We start from the raw sequence: 15,197 nt of genomic DNA, 5'->3' as shown, positions 1-15,197 counted from the left end.
TAGTCATTTACAACATTAACAATGTCTACACTGTATTTCTGATCAATTTGATATTATTTTAAATGGACAAAAAATGTTATTTTCTTTCAAAAACATTTCTAAGTGACGCCAAACTTTTGAACGGTAGTGTATATCAAAAATTTTCTGATGTACCCAGAGGACTGTTACTAGCATGTTTTAACCACTCCTATGAAAATGGTTGATCAGATACTCAACAAAAAGCTCTGATTTCACCATTATTGAAACAAGTAAATATAAAGATCCAGTCCACTGGAGGTCCAGTCCATTGGGCTCCCGAATGGCGCAGCGGTCTAAGGCACTGCATCTCAGTGCTAGAGGCGTCACTACAGACCCTGAATTGATTCCAGGCTGGAACACAACTGGCTGTGATTGGGAGTCCCATATGACGACGCACAGTCGTTAGGGTTTGGCCGTCACTGTAAATAAGAATTTGTTCTTAACTGACTTGCCTAGTTAAATAAAAGTAAAATAAACATTTGAGTTCCCTTACACTTCAGTGTTATGATGCAAAATGCATAGCGCAAAGAATTAAAAAAGGTATTGTCGATATTATTCATTCAAATCAGTTTAGGAGATAAGGTAATCATAGCTAACTTTGAAAAGGCTTATGATAAAGTACGACTGGAATTTATATAAATATTTCAATTTTGGAGAGTCTCTTATACAATGGGTTAAAATGATGTATAGTAACTCTAGGTGTAAAATCGTAAATAATGGCTACTTCTCAGAAAGTATTAAACTGTCTATTTATTATGGCCATTGAAACGTTAGCCATTGAAATGAGATCCAATAACAATAATATCAAGGTGCAAGAAATCCAGGGCTTAAAAACAAAATGTGTCATTGTATGCTGATGAGTCATATTTATTTTAAACACACAATTTGGATCTCTCCACAGATTACAAAACTATGATAAGTGTACTATATTATTGTTCACTCAAAAATAAAACTTTTACCTTACTGTGAAATTTACCTATAAAATGGTCTGACAGTGGACATACTCAGTATTCATATCCCTAAAGAAATGATATCACTGCAATACATTTTAAGAGAAAGTTACCAAAAATAAGACCTTGCTACCATGGAAAGGAAAATACCTGTCTATTTATGGAAAAAAATCAGCCTGATTAATTCTTTAGTTATATCCCAGTTTACACATTTGCTTATGACCTTGCCTACACCTAACAACTTGTTAATTATTCAATTTTATTTGGAAATGCAAGCCAGACAAAATAAAAACAGGCCGATTTATATAATATGAATTTGAAGGGCAGAAATGATTAAATATTAAAGCATTAGACCTCTCACTAAAAGCCACAAATATTATGGTTAAACTCAAATATACTAATTGATTAAAAAAAATACAAAATATATAATTTTTGAAAATTGTGTCATAAATACGACTGGAAATGTCTGCTCTATCCAAAACTACAACCAATTAATTGGAGCATTACCGCAAAAATGGAAGAGGCAAGTGGAAGAGGGAGAAAGTAAGGAACTTGTCTGTCGGCCCTGCATTAAAGACCTAAATTGGTTCAAGAGAATTGTGATAAATAAAAAAGTATACCAGTTTCATTTAAGGACAAACACATATACAGCTGTGCCATACAGCTTGCAAAATAGTTGAAGAGATTTGATGTACCGATTCCATGGCACATGGTTTATGAACTGATACACAATGACACTGGATTCAAAACCGTCCCAGCTCTGCAGATGTTGCTGCAAAGAGACAGAATCATTCGATCATTTGTTTTGGTGCTGTCCATATGTAGGTTGTTTTTAGTTACAGGTTCTGGAATGGCTGAAGAATTGAAACATTTACCTGGAGCTAACTCTGCAAATAGCACTGCTGGGTGATTTGAAAAGTCCTAGTCAATCGATCAATAATACTCTTAGCAAAAATGTTCATCTTTAATATACAATCTGTAGAAACTATGAAAACAGAAAGGTTCAGAAGTTGTGAAACATCACAGCACAGTTGAAACATATGGCAAATACAAATCAAAACTGGATGGTGTTCAGCGATAGATGGGAGGGGTTGAGGGTAGCTGAAGGACGGGACTAAAAACAAAAGATAACTAATGTAAAATATACTGTGTCTGTAAAATGTATATAGTATGTATAAGCTGGAAATAGAAGCCTAAGTGTTGTTGTTCATTAGTTTACTCCAATTAGGATAGGGGTGGTAGGATTAGGGGAAAAATAATAATTAATAAAAGTGTTAAACCCTAGGTTCTCCCACTGATATATTTTTTTACATTTGCAGACCTGTACACAAACTCATTGGTCATGTGTGATGAGTACAGACAATGTACAAAATAATTGGGCAGAGGTTGTGTTCCATTGTGTAATGTAATTCTTCTACAGTAAAATGTTAACAGTCCCTCACACAGAGGAAGAGAGGGCAGTAGAGCACATCTGCACCTCCTCCCAGCCTGAACAGCTGCCATTCCTCTGCCTTTTTTGGTCTGGAGCCACAGCTCTGTCCAGTAATGAAGATAATAGCACACCGTAAGTTAAAGAAAACATATCACAGTACAAGCAAGGCAGTAGGAAAGATAGTAAGGTGTTTATTTTGCAGAGGGTGATGCTGTAACGAGGCTGAGACAAAACACCATCTCCCAAACACAAAGTGCAAAACAAATATAAAAATATGTTTAGAAACAAACTGAAGAGAGAAACTGAGTAGTAATGGGAGATTGTAACCATCAATTGGAAATAAGGTAGTATTATTTCAATCCTGAATGATGCAAGATATCGGTGGCATGATAAGAGTGATTGTACATGACAGACTAAGAGCAAATCTCTCAGACAGCTCTCCACAGCCCTGTGTGGAGACCCTCAGCAATCAGCTGCCTATTAATAAAATCCCACTTAGCTTTCTCTTCCCTCCCTCTGTGAGAGTGCTTGAGTATGTGTGGGTACGTGTGTATGCACGCATTCATCAAAGTCCACGGAAGACTAAAACAGCAGCAATTTCTCAATCACGTCTCTCCCGAAGAGGATGTCGACTGTGAAATGTAGAGTTTTAGCTCAGCAGGGGAGCGGAAGGGAAATACAGTAAATCAGTCTGTGAGCAGAGGTTTTCCACCCAGGTCAAGTTAGGACCCAAGTCACCAGCACTGCATTAAATCTTGGAGTTCCCCTGACATAGCCTCCTAGACTAACAGTATCTACAACCTCCAACAGTCAGTCCTCTACACCCGGGGTTTGGTGGCAAAGGTGAGGTAGCCTGTGTGCACTGCCATCTCCACGGGGGGCATAGTTGCCTTAGAAAACAGAGGTGTTGCTAGGGACTGGGGCGTCGGTGGGGATCTCCAGGGGCCGGTCAGTACCAAAGTCTGGTAGGGGGAGCATGATGGTGCGCACGCATGTACCTTCAGCAGAACCTCCAGAGTGCTGATCGCCTCGAAACCGTCATCAGCCAGCGCCTCACACGTCTTCTGCACCTGCTCAATACATGGGGAGAAGGAGCACACACACGTCCCCCTGCAGAGGGAGAGAATGAGACAGGGGGATTACAGGATGGAGACAAAGGGTAAATAATTGTTAAAAACGAAAACACACACTTGCTTCTAGGCAATTTCTATGTAAACGTCCTGAGTTTGGTATATTCATCCCTAATGGAGAATCTTCTAGCTATGTTTAAGAGATTCAGAAAACAGGTTTAGAGACCAGAAACACTCAGCTCCTGACCTGGATTCCAATGTTGGAATCAAAAAAAAAAAAAAAATATATATATATATATATATATATATATATTTTACATCCTTCCACAACAATGTAATCTCAGTTAAGTCTTGCATAATTGGTCAGCTGTTCGATTAAGTTCTGGGTCCACACGTATTAAGAGAAGAAATAAAGATGCTATAATGAGGAGCGGAACCGTAACGAGGAGCTCCACCCTCGCTCTTTGCAAGTTATGGGCCAGCCTATGGGCCGAATGTCCCCTCCCAAAATTCTAAAGACGAGATACACCTGCGAAAAAAAGGGCCTTGTCCAAATAACCAGTGACGAAATACCCAAGCACCGGAACTATTGCTGCTTGTTACCTATCGGTGCCCATAGTATAAAGACAGATCTTATGATGGCGCCGACAGAGATGGGCACTTCGCGTTTTTAGGAAACTATGCAGTATTTCGTTTTTTTTATGTATTATTTCTTACACTGTTACCCCAGGAAATCTTAAAACTTCATCGGGGTAGGGGGCAGTATTTTGACGTCCGGATGAAAAGCGTGCCCGTAGTAAACTGCCTGCTACTCAGGCCCAGAAGGTAGGATATGCATATTATTAGTAGATTTGGATAGAAAACACTGAAGTTTCTAAAACTGTTTGAATGATGTCTGAGTATAACAGAACTCATATGGCAGGCAAAAGCCTGAGAAAAGAATCCAACCAAGAAGTGTGGAAATGAGAGTGAGAGGTGTGTTCCTTTTCATTTCTGAAGACAAAGGAGTGCATTCCAATGAAGAACAAAGGTAAGTGAATATTTATAATGTTATTTGTGACTTCTGTTGACTCCAAAATGACAGGTATCTGTATGGCTTGTTTTGATATCTGAGCGCTGTACTCAGATTATTGCAAAGTTTGCTTTCGCCGTAAAGCTTTTTTGAAATCTGACACAGCGGTTGCATTAAGGAGAAGTGTCTATCTATAATTCTTTGAATAACCGTTGTATATTTTATCAACGTTTATGATGAGTATTTCTGTAAATTGATGTGCTCATTCACCGGAAGTTTTGGGAGGCAAAACATTTCTGAACATTACACACCAATGTAAAAATGTTTTTTTTTGGGATATAAATATAAACTTTATCGAGCAAAACATGCATGTATTGTGTAACATGAAGTCCTATGATTGCCATCTGATGAAGATCATCAAAAGGTTAGTGATTAATTTTAGCTGTATTTCTGGTTTTTGTGACGCCTCTCCTTGCTTGGAAAATGGTTGTGTGGTTTTTCTTGTCTAGGCGCTGTCCTAACATAATCTAATGTTATGTTTTTGCCGTAAAGCCTTTTTGAAAATCGGACAGTGTGGTTGGATTAACGAGAAGTGTATCTTTAAAATGGGATATAACAGTTGTATGTTTGAGAAATTTGAATTATGAGATTTTTGTTGTTTTGAATTTGGCGCCCTGCTATTTCACTGGCTGTTGGCGAGTGTGTCCCGCAGCATCCCACCTACCCCAGAGAGGTTAAGTCTTATTACATACAGCCGGGAAGAACTATTGGATATAAGAGCAACGTCAACTTACCAACATTACGACCAGGAATACAACTTTCCTGAAGCGGATCCTCTGTTTGGACCACCACCCAGGACAATGGATCGGATCCCAGTAGGCGACCCAAAACAATGGCGCCGCAGAAGGAGCGGTCTTCTGGTCAGGCTCCATAGACGGGCACATCGCTCACGAGTATACTACTCGCTAATATCCAGTCTCTTGACAACAAGGTAGACGAAATTCGAGCCAGGTTTGCCTTCCAGAGAGACATTAGAGATTGTAACAGTCTCCGTTTCACGGAAACATGGCTCACTCGTGATACGTTAGAGTCGGTACAGCGACCAGGTTTCTTCACGCATCGCGCCGACAGAAACAAACACCTCTCTGGTAAGAAGAAGGGTGGGGGTGTATGCCTTATGATTAATGAGTCATGGTGTGATCATAACAACATACAGACTATGTAAACTGGAAACCACATATCCTGAGGCTGCATTGATTGTAGCTGGGGATTTTAACAAGGTTAATCTGAAAACAAGGCTCCCTAAATTTTATCAGCATATCGAATGCACGACCCAGGCTGGAAGTATTCTGGATCATTGCTACTCTAACTTCTGCGACGCATACAAAGCCCTCCCTCGCCCTCCTTTCGGCAAATCTGACCACGACTCCATTTTGTTGCTCCCAGCCTATAGACAGAAACCAAAACAGGAAACGCCCGTGCTCAGGCATGTTCAACGCTGGTCTGAACAATCTGATTCCACACTTCAAGATTGCGTCAATCACGTGGACTGGGATATGTTCCGGATACCCTCAGACAACATTGATGTATACACTGATTCGGTGGGAGAGTTTATTAGCAAGTGCATCGGTGATGTTGTACCAACAGCGACTATTAAAATCTTCCCCAACCAGAAACCATGGATTGATGGCAGCATCTCCACCCCACTGACCCTCAACACTGGGGCCTCACAAGGGTGCGTTCTCAGCCCTCTCCTGTACTCCCTGTTCACCCATGACTGTGTGGCCATGCACGCCTCCAACTCATTCATGAAGTTTGCAGACGACACTACAGTGGTAGGCTTGATTACCAACAACGATGAGACGGCCTACAGGGAGGAGGTGAGGGCCCTCGGAGTGTGGTGTCAGGAAAATAACCTCCCACTCAACATCAACAAAACAAAGGAGATGATCGTGGACTTCAGGAAACAGCAGAGGCAGCACCCCACTATCCACGGGACAGTAGTAGAGAAGGTGGAAAGTTAAGTTCCTCAGCGTACACATCACGGACAAACTGAAATGGTCCACCCACACAGACAGCGTATTGAAGAAGGCGCAACAGTGTAGCTATGCCACGGCTTTTGTGGAGTGCATGCAGATGCACTCACACCTGCCTGCTGCCATTCCTGAGCAAGCTCTGTACTGGTGGTGCCCCGATCCCGCAGCTGAATCAACTTTAGGAGACGGTCCTGGCGCTTGCTGGACTTCCTGGGGCGCCCTGAAGCCATCTTCACAACAATTGAACCGCTCTCCTTGAAGTTCTTGATGATCCGATAAATGGTTGATTTAGGTGCAATCTTACTGGCAGCAATATCCTTGCCTGTGAAGCCCTTTTTGTGCAAAGCAATGATGACGGCACGTGTTTCCTTGCAGGTAACCATGGTTGACAGAGGAATAACAATGATTCCAAGCGCCACCCTCCTTTTGAAGCTTCCAGTCTGTTATTCGAACTCAATCAGCATGACCGAGTGATCTCCAGCCTTGTCCTCGTCAACACTCACACCTGTGTTAACGAGAGAATCACTGACATGTCAGCTGGTCCTTTTGTGGCAGGGCTGAAATGCAATGGAAATGTTTTTTGGGGATTCAGTTCATTTGCATGGCAGAGGGACTTTGCAATTAATTGCAATTCATCTGCTCACTCTTCATAACATTCTTGTGTATATGCAAATTGCCATCATACAAACTGAGGCAGCAGACTTTGTGAAAATTAATATTTGTCTCATTCTCAAAACTTTTGGCCACGACTGTATATACGGGACTCTATACCATCTACGGCATCTTGCCTATGCCGTTCGGCCATCGCTCATCCATATATTTATATGTACGTATTCATTCCTTTACACTTGTGTGTATAAGGTAGTTGTGAAATTGTTAGATATTACTGCACGGACGGAACTAGAAGCACAAGCACTTCGCTACACTCGCATTAACATCTGCTAACAATGTGTATGTTACCAATAAAATTTGAATTTATTTGATCTACGGTACCATTTGGGTCATTCCACGAAGAAAAGAGTTCCATCTTTGATATTTCAAGTTCAATATTGTGCACCAATATTGGATTTTAATTATTAAAAGCCTGTTATATTAAATTAAGTGCTCTTTAATATAGACCACATGGAGAATTCAATAAATCAGATTTTTTTTTATATAGGCTTGCTAAAGTGCTACAATTCAGCATTTTGACATGTCCCTCTGTCAATCTTGTGTCACCTCTAGGAAGATTAACCGACTTAAACCCAACATTTCTCCAAGTTTCTCCATTATTGTAAAGCCCTAGTTATTTTGTTGTTTTGACAGTCATTTCTGAAGATTTTTTATTTCATGTGATTAGTGACTTATTTACATCTTTCCCTCAACTGAACTCATTTTAATATGGTGAAACTAGTTTTTTTCCCCAGAAGAAACATTGAACATCTATCAGTCAAATAGAGTAAAAGCAGGTGAAAACAGTTCTACTCTTTTTGGCCATTTTCTAGTGTTTTGTGGTAGAAAACTGAGCAGGTCAAGTATAACAGTTTGGCCTGGAAAGGCAGTGTAGGCCCATCTAAATCTTTTCTTTGTATTGGCCAGTCTGAGATATGGCTTTTTCTTTGCAACTCTGCCTAGAAGGCCAGCATCCCGGAGTCGCCTCTTCACTGTTGACGTTGAGACTGGTGTTTTGCGGGTACTATTTAATGAAGCTGCCAATTAGACTTGATGCGTCTGTTTCTCAAATTAGACACTCTAATGTACTTGTCCTCTTGCTCAGTTGTGCACCGGGGCTCTTTCTAATTTTGGTTAAAGCCAGTTTGAAGTGTTCTGTAAAGGGAGTAGTACATGGCAATTCCTCACATGGAATAGACTTCATTTCTCAGAACAAGAATAGACTGACGAGTTTCAGAAGACAGTTCCTTTGTTTCTGGCCCTTTTGAGCCTGTAATCAAACCCACAAATGCTGATGCTCCAGATACTCAACTAGTCTAAAGAAGGCCAGTTTTATTGCTTCTTTAAAATCAGCACAACCGTTTTCAGCTGTGCTAACATTATTGCAAAAGGGTTTTCTAATGATCAATTTGCCTTTTAAAATGATAAACTTGGATTAGCTAACACAATGTGCCACTGGAACATAGGAGTGATGGTTGCTGATAATGGGCCTCTGAATGCCTATGTAGATATTCCATTAAAAAAAAGCTGTTCCCAGCTACAATAGTCATTTACAACATTAACAATGTCTACACTGTATTTCTTATCAATTTTAAAATGGACAATTTCTTTGGCTTTTCCTTTCAAAAACACGGACATTTCTAAGTATCCCCAAACTTTTGAACGGTAGTGTTTCTATAATTCTCATTGAAAGCAGGTCTAAGAAGTGATAGTGTAAAAAAAAGAAAAAAAAGTTCCATCTTCAAAACAGATGAAAGTACAAACATTTTGGTTATGGAAAATATATTTCACAGCAGTTTAGACGGTACAATGATTCTCTACACTATACTTGCTGGTTGTCACATACTCAAATTAAGTGAACTATTAGAATTTTAGCAACCAGGAAATGGCGGCGCGATTTCTGAAAAGTGCATCTTTAATAGGCACTTAATATTTATTTTTAATTTAACCTCGAGATGGGAAAGCGTGTTTATGGAATTGAACATGTGCTCCTATGAAATAATGTTAAAATTAGGTGAAATAAATTAATATTTTTTAAGTCACCAAACTGATGTAACGACCCATTTATGTTTACATAGTCTGCACACAAGAGTTTAACAAGATATTGACCCAATCATAAACATTTCATTGTTCTTGTGTGTTATGTTGAACACAACAGCAAGTCAATCATTTTAAAATGCTAATGATATAACATCAGTGTTTAGTAACAGAAGAACACATTGCAATTTTTCACTGGTTGCTCAAGAAGCATTGTAATTGCTATGATGATGACCCTTGTTGACCAGTGGTTGATTGAGAGAAGCAGAAGAGGTGGAGCTAGTGAAGATCAGGCTGTCAACAACACTGATCCAGGGAGTGTGTGAAAGCTATTGTTCAAGGTATTTGACAACTAACTAGTCAAAATATATCTGGGGCCAGGCAGCCATGCATACTGTCAATGCAGAGAGAGGTCAGTAACAAACACGGTTGGGCCAATTGTCTCATCTTCAAGTAGGGACATTGTGTGTGTGTGTGTGTGTGTGTGTTGTGTGGCCAGGTCTAAAATCAGGTTAAGAGGGTTGTGTAGGGACAGATGGAGTAAAAGGGGTTGGAGCAGAACAAGTGGGGGAGAGAGAGAGGGACAGGTCTGCCACTCATGAGCAGTAGTGTAAAGTACTTAAGTAAAAAAAAACGTTTTTGGGGGGTAATCTGTACTTTACAATTTATTTTGGACTACTTTTACTTCACTACATATTGTACTTTTTAACTCTACATTTTCATTGACACCAAAAATAACTTGTTACAATTTGAATGCTTAGCAGGACAGGAAAAATAGTCCAATTCACACACCTGGTCATCCCTCCTGCCTCTGATCTGGCAGACTCACTAAACCGACATGCTTTGTTTGTAAATGATGTTTCAGTGTTGAAGTGTGAACACATCTTTCAGTAAATGTAAAAAACAAGAAAATGGTACTACCTGGTTTGCTTAATAAGGAATTTGAAATGTTTTATACTTAAGTACATTTTAGCAATTCTATTTACTTTTGATACTTTTATTCAAGTAGAATTTTACTGGGTGACTTTTACTTGAGTCATTTTCTACTAAGGTATCTTTACTTTTACTCAAGTATGACAGTTGGGTACTTTTTCCACCACTGCTCATGAGTTTAGTTTACCAGGATCACAGCAGATCCACTTAACCCAGGATCACCTCCTCCTCTGGCCAAAACCTGGACGTGCAACACTCAGGCTCCAGGGAGAAGAATGTGTGTGTGTTTCTATGGTGACAAAGAATCAGTGACAGGACCAGTATTGAACTTCACAGAACTGAAAGAGCCGAGGCAGAACGTGTGTACAAATACATGATTAGAATCAAACGCACAAGACTATGCATGCGTTTCCACTGAGATAATGCATCCAGAGAAATCTTACGCACATCATTAACTAACATCCAAGAATGTGTGCAAACTGCAAAGAATCTCCCTCTACTAAATACAAGCCGCACAGCAGGGGATGAGAGCAGCTTGCCAAGATATCTTCATTAACCCGGAGAGACTGAGTAAAGCATGCAGCCTAAATCACACACCTATTACAGAAGCCCAGGTCTCACTGTGAGGAGACTTGATTGTAGATTTAACAGTGTAGGAACAGTGGTGGCTTTTTAGCCTTACAAGTCCAACAAGCAACACAAGCAGACATGTACTGGTAAGTGCCAAACACACACCAAAGTAGAATAAAAGTAAAATACTAGATAAGCACTCACAAAAAAACAATGTCTAATCTTGGAAATGGGGGGGGGGGGGGGTTGGTCTGTGCCAGGATACAGTCTTCGGAGCACAGCTTCTCTAAATAAAAAGGGGCAGGCCACTGGCCAATTTTTTAAAAAGAATTACAGTGAGAAAAAAAAAGAAATTCTCCACATTCTGCCCCTTACCCTGGTTCTCAGATAGCATGACCAAATGTAAAGCAGGGAAAGGAAAACACACTTATTAATGGTTATACAAGCTCTGTGCAGGAGCATGTGAAGCTCACAGGGGCAGTATAATTGACTGGTCAACTACTGGATACCCTCGGCTGAAGCACAGAGACACAGCTCCATAGTGTTCAGTCCTCTAGAGGAGTGAACGAGAGCGAGATGGGAAAAGGGGGATACCTAGTCAGTTATACAACTGAATGCATTCAACTGAAATGTGTCTTCCGCATTTAACCCAACCCTTTTGAATGAAAGAGGTGCGGGGGGCTGCCTTAATCGACATCAACGGCACCCGGGGAACAATGGGTTAACTGCCTTTGCTCATCGGCAGAATTACATATTCTTACCTTGTCAGCGCGGGGATTCGATCCAGCAACCTTTCGGTTACAGGCTCAACACTCCTACCCGTCAGGCTACTGGCGGGACTCAAGTCTATAAGACTGGAACAGAGGGAAATAAATTGTGCCTTGCCTAAAGGAGACTCATGCAACCTCTCCCTACAGCACATAACCCTGTATGGTCATGGGACCGATTCTATATCCAGATATCTGGCTGTGTGCGCGTGTGTGTGTGTGTGTGTGTGTGTGTGTGTGTGTAAGGGGGAGTCGGATAGCTAAAGAGGAATATGCAGAAGTGAAACCATAAAAGGGAGGAGTGAAACATCTACTGCGGGAGAAAATGTAGGAAAGGGTGCTGGAGTCTTTGCATTGCTGCTAGTCCATGTGCCACATTCCATTTCTTATGGAGGCTTCCGTTTAATAAGATTATCAGTTTATGGGCCTCAGGATTATAAAAATAACCTCAATCTTTTACAAAGCAGTTTATAAACCAGTGATCCAAAGTAAGTAACTGTACTAGGCTAGGGTTATGTGAATAATAGCCCTGATGTATTCTACCCATGTCCCACCTTTAGCCCACGAACACACGCTCGCACAGAGACTGACCACCCAACTAAGCCACCAACTTGTCCAGGCTTGCCCCCACTGCACCATGGGCCCTGGTCTCCACGGAGAACACTGCATGCTCTTTAATCAGGTCACTTTATTCTGCGTCAGTGTGACAAGGAAGAAACAAACAGGGAGGAACACATGCGAGCCAAGGACACATTTAATAATCGCTCTGCTGATCCAGATCAATACCCAATATGGAAGAGTGCACTGCACTGCCAGGGAACAAATGCTTGCTGGGATTTCAGAGTGGACAGGCCAAAGTCATGTTATTGGGACCAAGTTTTTGGCTTTCGCCACACACACCCTCGTGTCTTACCCTGCCTCTTCATGGCAATCTTGTCATGTTGGACAGCCTCCCAGGGAGAGGGGATGTCACCCTCCATGCAGATGTCCTGGTTATGGACGGTAGCCTACGCGGCGCTCCCTGAACTCCTCGGCCACCTTCTCAGCATGCTGCTGGTGGAACCCGTGTGCAGGTGGCCCGTGGGCGCAGGATGGCGTGGGACAGAGACCGCCTGCCCGTACCTACAACCACAACAAAACAAACAGGGAATGGGTTAAGAGAGGGTATGCGATTGGTGGCAATGGTAGTGTCATAGATGGCTGGCGTTTTCACAACGGGAAAAATGTCAAAAACAGATCAATACCATTTTCATGTCATATTCCATCAACGTGTCTGATGTACAGTACATGTTAGAGAGTTTGTGTAGTTGTGCAAACATAAAAATAGTAATCAAATATTGGACTGTACATCATACTATATGACCACAACAATACTTTGTTGTCTGATTGCGTCTGAAGCGATCTTGTGACACGTGGTTAGTGCAGGGGGACATGGTGATGGGCTACAGTGACCCTTTCTCCTCCCCCTCCTCACATTGCATCACTGCTGCTTTTGTTCTCATGGCAACAATGGGTGCAATGTTTACCCCAGAGCGGGACATTGACTTGCTAAACGCAGGGGCACAGACAAGTGCCTGGTAACTACTTACTGCATGTAATCTGATGCTGTGTGTGGGTAGTGTTACTGCATGGTAAACCATTTCCCAGGCTTTGTAGTTTACTCCCCAATTTCATTCACAACTCTGCTCAAGTGTGTGTGATGTTCTACTATGACAATCCTTAAGCAATATGGGGATAGCTTCAAACCGCAAGTATCCAAAACATCCAGTCACATTCCATGGTAATATCAAGCAGGAACATTCCCTCAGGGTACACGTGAAGGCCTAAGCATGGAGTGCACGGAGGACACATTACTTACATATTCCACTGTAAAAAAATAAAAATAAAGTAGCATATATCAAACACACACCGGTCAAAAGTTTTAGGACACCTAATCATTCAAGAGTTACTTTCTTTTTATATCCCAGGACAAATGAGTTAGCTAGCTAAATTGCCATGAATGTTTAATGCTTTTCGACCGCGCTCCCAGTCTAGTCAGCATGTAATCCTGGCAGCAGGATGGAGCCTGGTCAGCAGGCAGCAAAGAGGGAAGAAATTAAACAAGAGAAAAAGCAGAACATAACAGGAGACCTTGTGCTTGCGCTAGCCTACTGAACTTCAGTGCAATCTAGCCACAAGGTGACTCTAGTGACTGAATTCTCCCTACAACACATGGTGCACTCAGAACAGCCAACTGATAATCACCTATCACTGCCTGTTTATATTGGTCACTCCCAAAGTCACTCAAGACAAAATAAGTCACCCCTGAAATTAGTAAGTGCTTATCGGCAGATGGCTCACTGCAACACTGCAGGACATGTTGCGGCTCTCCATTATGCCAGGGAGGGCGAGTGGGAGCGGATCAAACCGTTTGTTCATCGATACGCCGTCTTGAGTAGGCCCACACGTTTACCGATGTTCCATCAATATCCCGCCCGACTGGGAAGGAACAGAACAGCAGTAAAGCATGATAAAGCACTGCAGCCGTCTGCCTCCAGACACTCCTAGCCAGGCACGTACACATGGCCAAGGCTGCATCAGCCATCCACTAACCACCCACACACAATCACTTTACTTCTGAAATGAATTCAACCGGTGGACACTCCTTACAGGGGGAGATTTCTAGATGGTACTACTGTGGTGTTCCATCTCACGTCTAGTTCAGGTCATTCACATAACTGACCGCTTAACTGAATTTGTCAAGAGAGAAAGTTGAAGTACAATTTGACACCTGTGGGCACTCTAAGTCTAAGAAATGAGATGTAAAACTCCACACGGTGTGTCCCAGTGAAAACAGCATCAACGGCTTTCTTCAAAGGTAGATAATCATGACAACTTGACATCACAGGTCTTCCCTGTGGCTCAGTTGGTAGAGCATGGTGTGCGCAACACCAGGGTTGTGGGTTCGATTCCCACGGGGGGCCAGTACAAAAAAACAAACAAAAAAGAAATGTATGAAATGTATGCATTCACTACTGTAAGTCGCTCTGGATAAGAGCGTCTGCTAAATGACTAAAATGTAAAAGCCAAGTGTGATCTTGTCCCCTCCACTTAGCTCTTGAGTGAGAGCTTTCACTAACTGGCCCCTCTGTTACAAGAATCATTGGTGTCACATTTAGCCTTTTGTTGTTGAGTGCGTGTTTCCCACTAGTCTATGACACATTCCTCCTCCAGGTCTTCTCTCGGTGCCCCTCTCCTACAGGGACACGAAACATGCAATCCATACTGTATGCGTGTGTCGTATGCTAAGCAGTTATTCTGTAAAAACGGTGACGTTTGGGAAAGTTTCAAATTATTCATGTCCTCAGATAAAGTAGCTCACACAAAGTTGGAAATCAGCTGGTTTTGTCCCTCTCACCGGATTCACAGACAGAGCCAGGCTTGAGCTCCAGCATCATGGTAATGTTAGCAATGTCTGTTGTGTAGAGTATCTGGGTGCGGTGGGGCAGGTTGAGGGTCCACAGCTCAGGGGTGGGGTGCAGCACATAGACCAGGTGACCATTGTGCCAAAGCACTGGCCTATAAGGTCCTTGGAGTGGCAAATGACTCCATGCATGTCTGTTTGGGAACCCTGCTGCACCTTGACTGGCATCACTGAGTCATGACCAAGGAAGATAATGGCAACATCACCCTCCTGGATAAACTGAATACTCTACAAAACTCATATCTTCTATTACAGGGT

The 15,197-nt window shown here is 41.9% G+C and overlaps 1 pseudogene; it reads right to left on the bottom strand.

The window, feature by feature from the left end:
- Positions 1-2,567: 2,567 nt before the first annotated feature.
- LOC115172505 (tRNA (adenine(58)-N(1))-methyltransferase catalytic subunit TRMT61A-like) lies at positions 2,568-15,180 on the bottom strand (annotated as a pseudogene).
- Positions 15,181-15,197: the final 17 nt, after the last annotated feature.

The sequence above is a fragment of the Salmo trutta genome, chromosome 33 (assembly GCF_901001165.1).
Source record: "Salmo trutta chromosome 33, fSalTru1.1, whole genome shotgun sequence".
Classification (NCBI taxonomy): Eukaryota; Metazoa; Chordata; class Actinopteri; order Salmoniformes; family Salmonidae; genus Salmo; species Salmo trutta.
The sequence above is the reverse complement of the archived record's forward strand: the minus strand, read 5'-3'. Positions and strand labels throughout refer to the sequence as shown.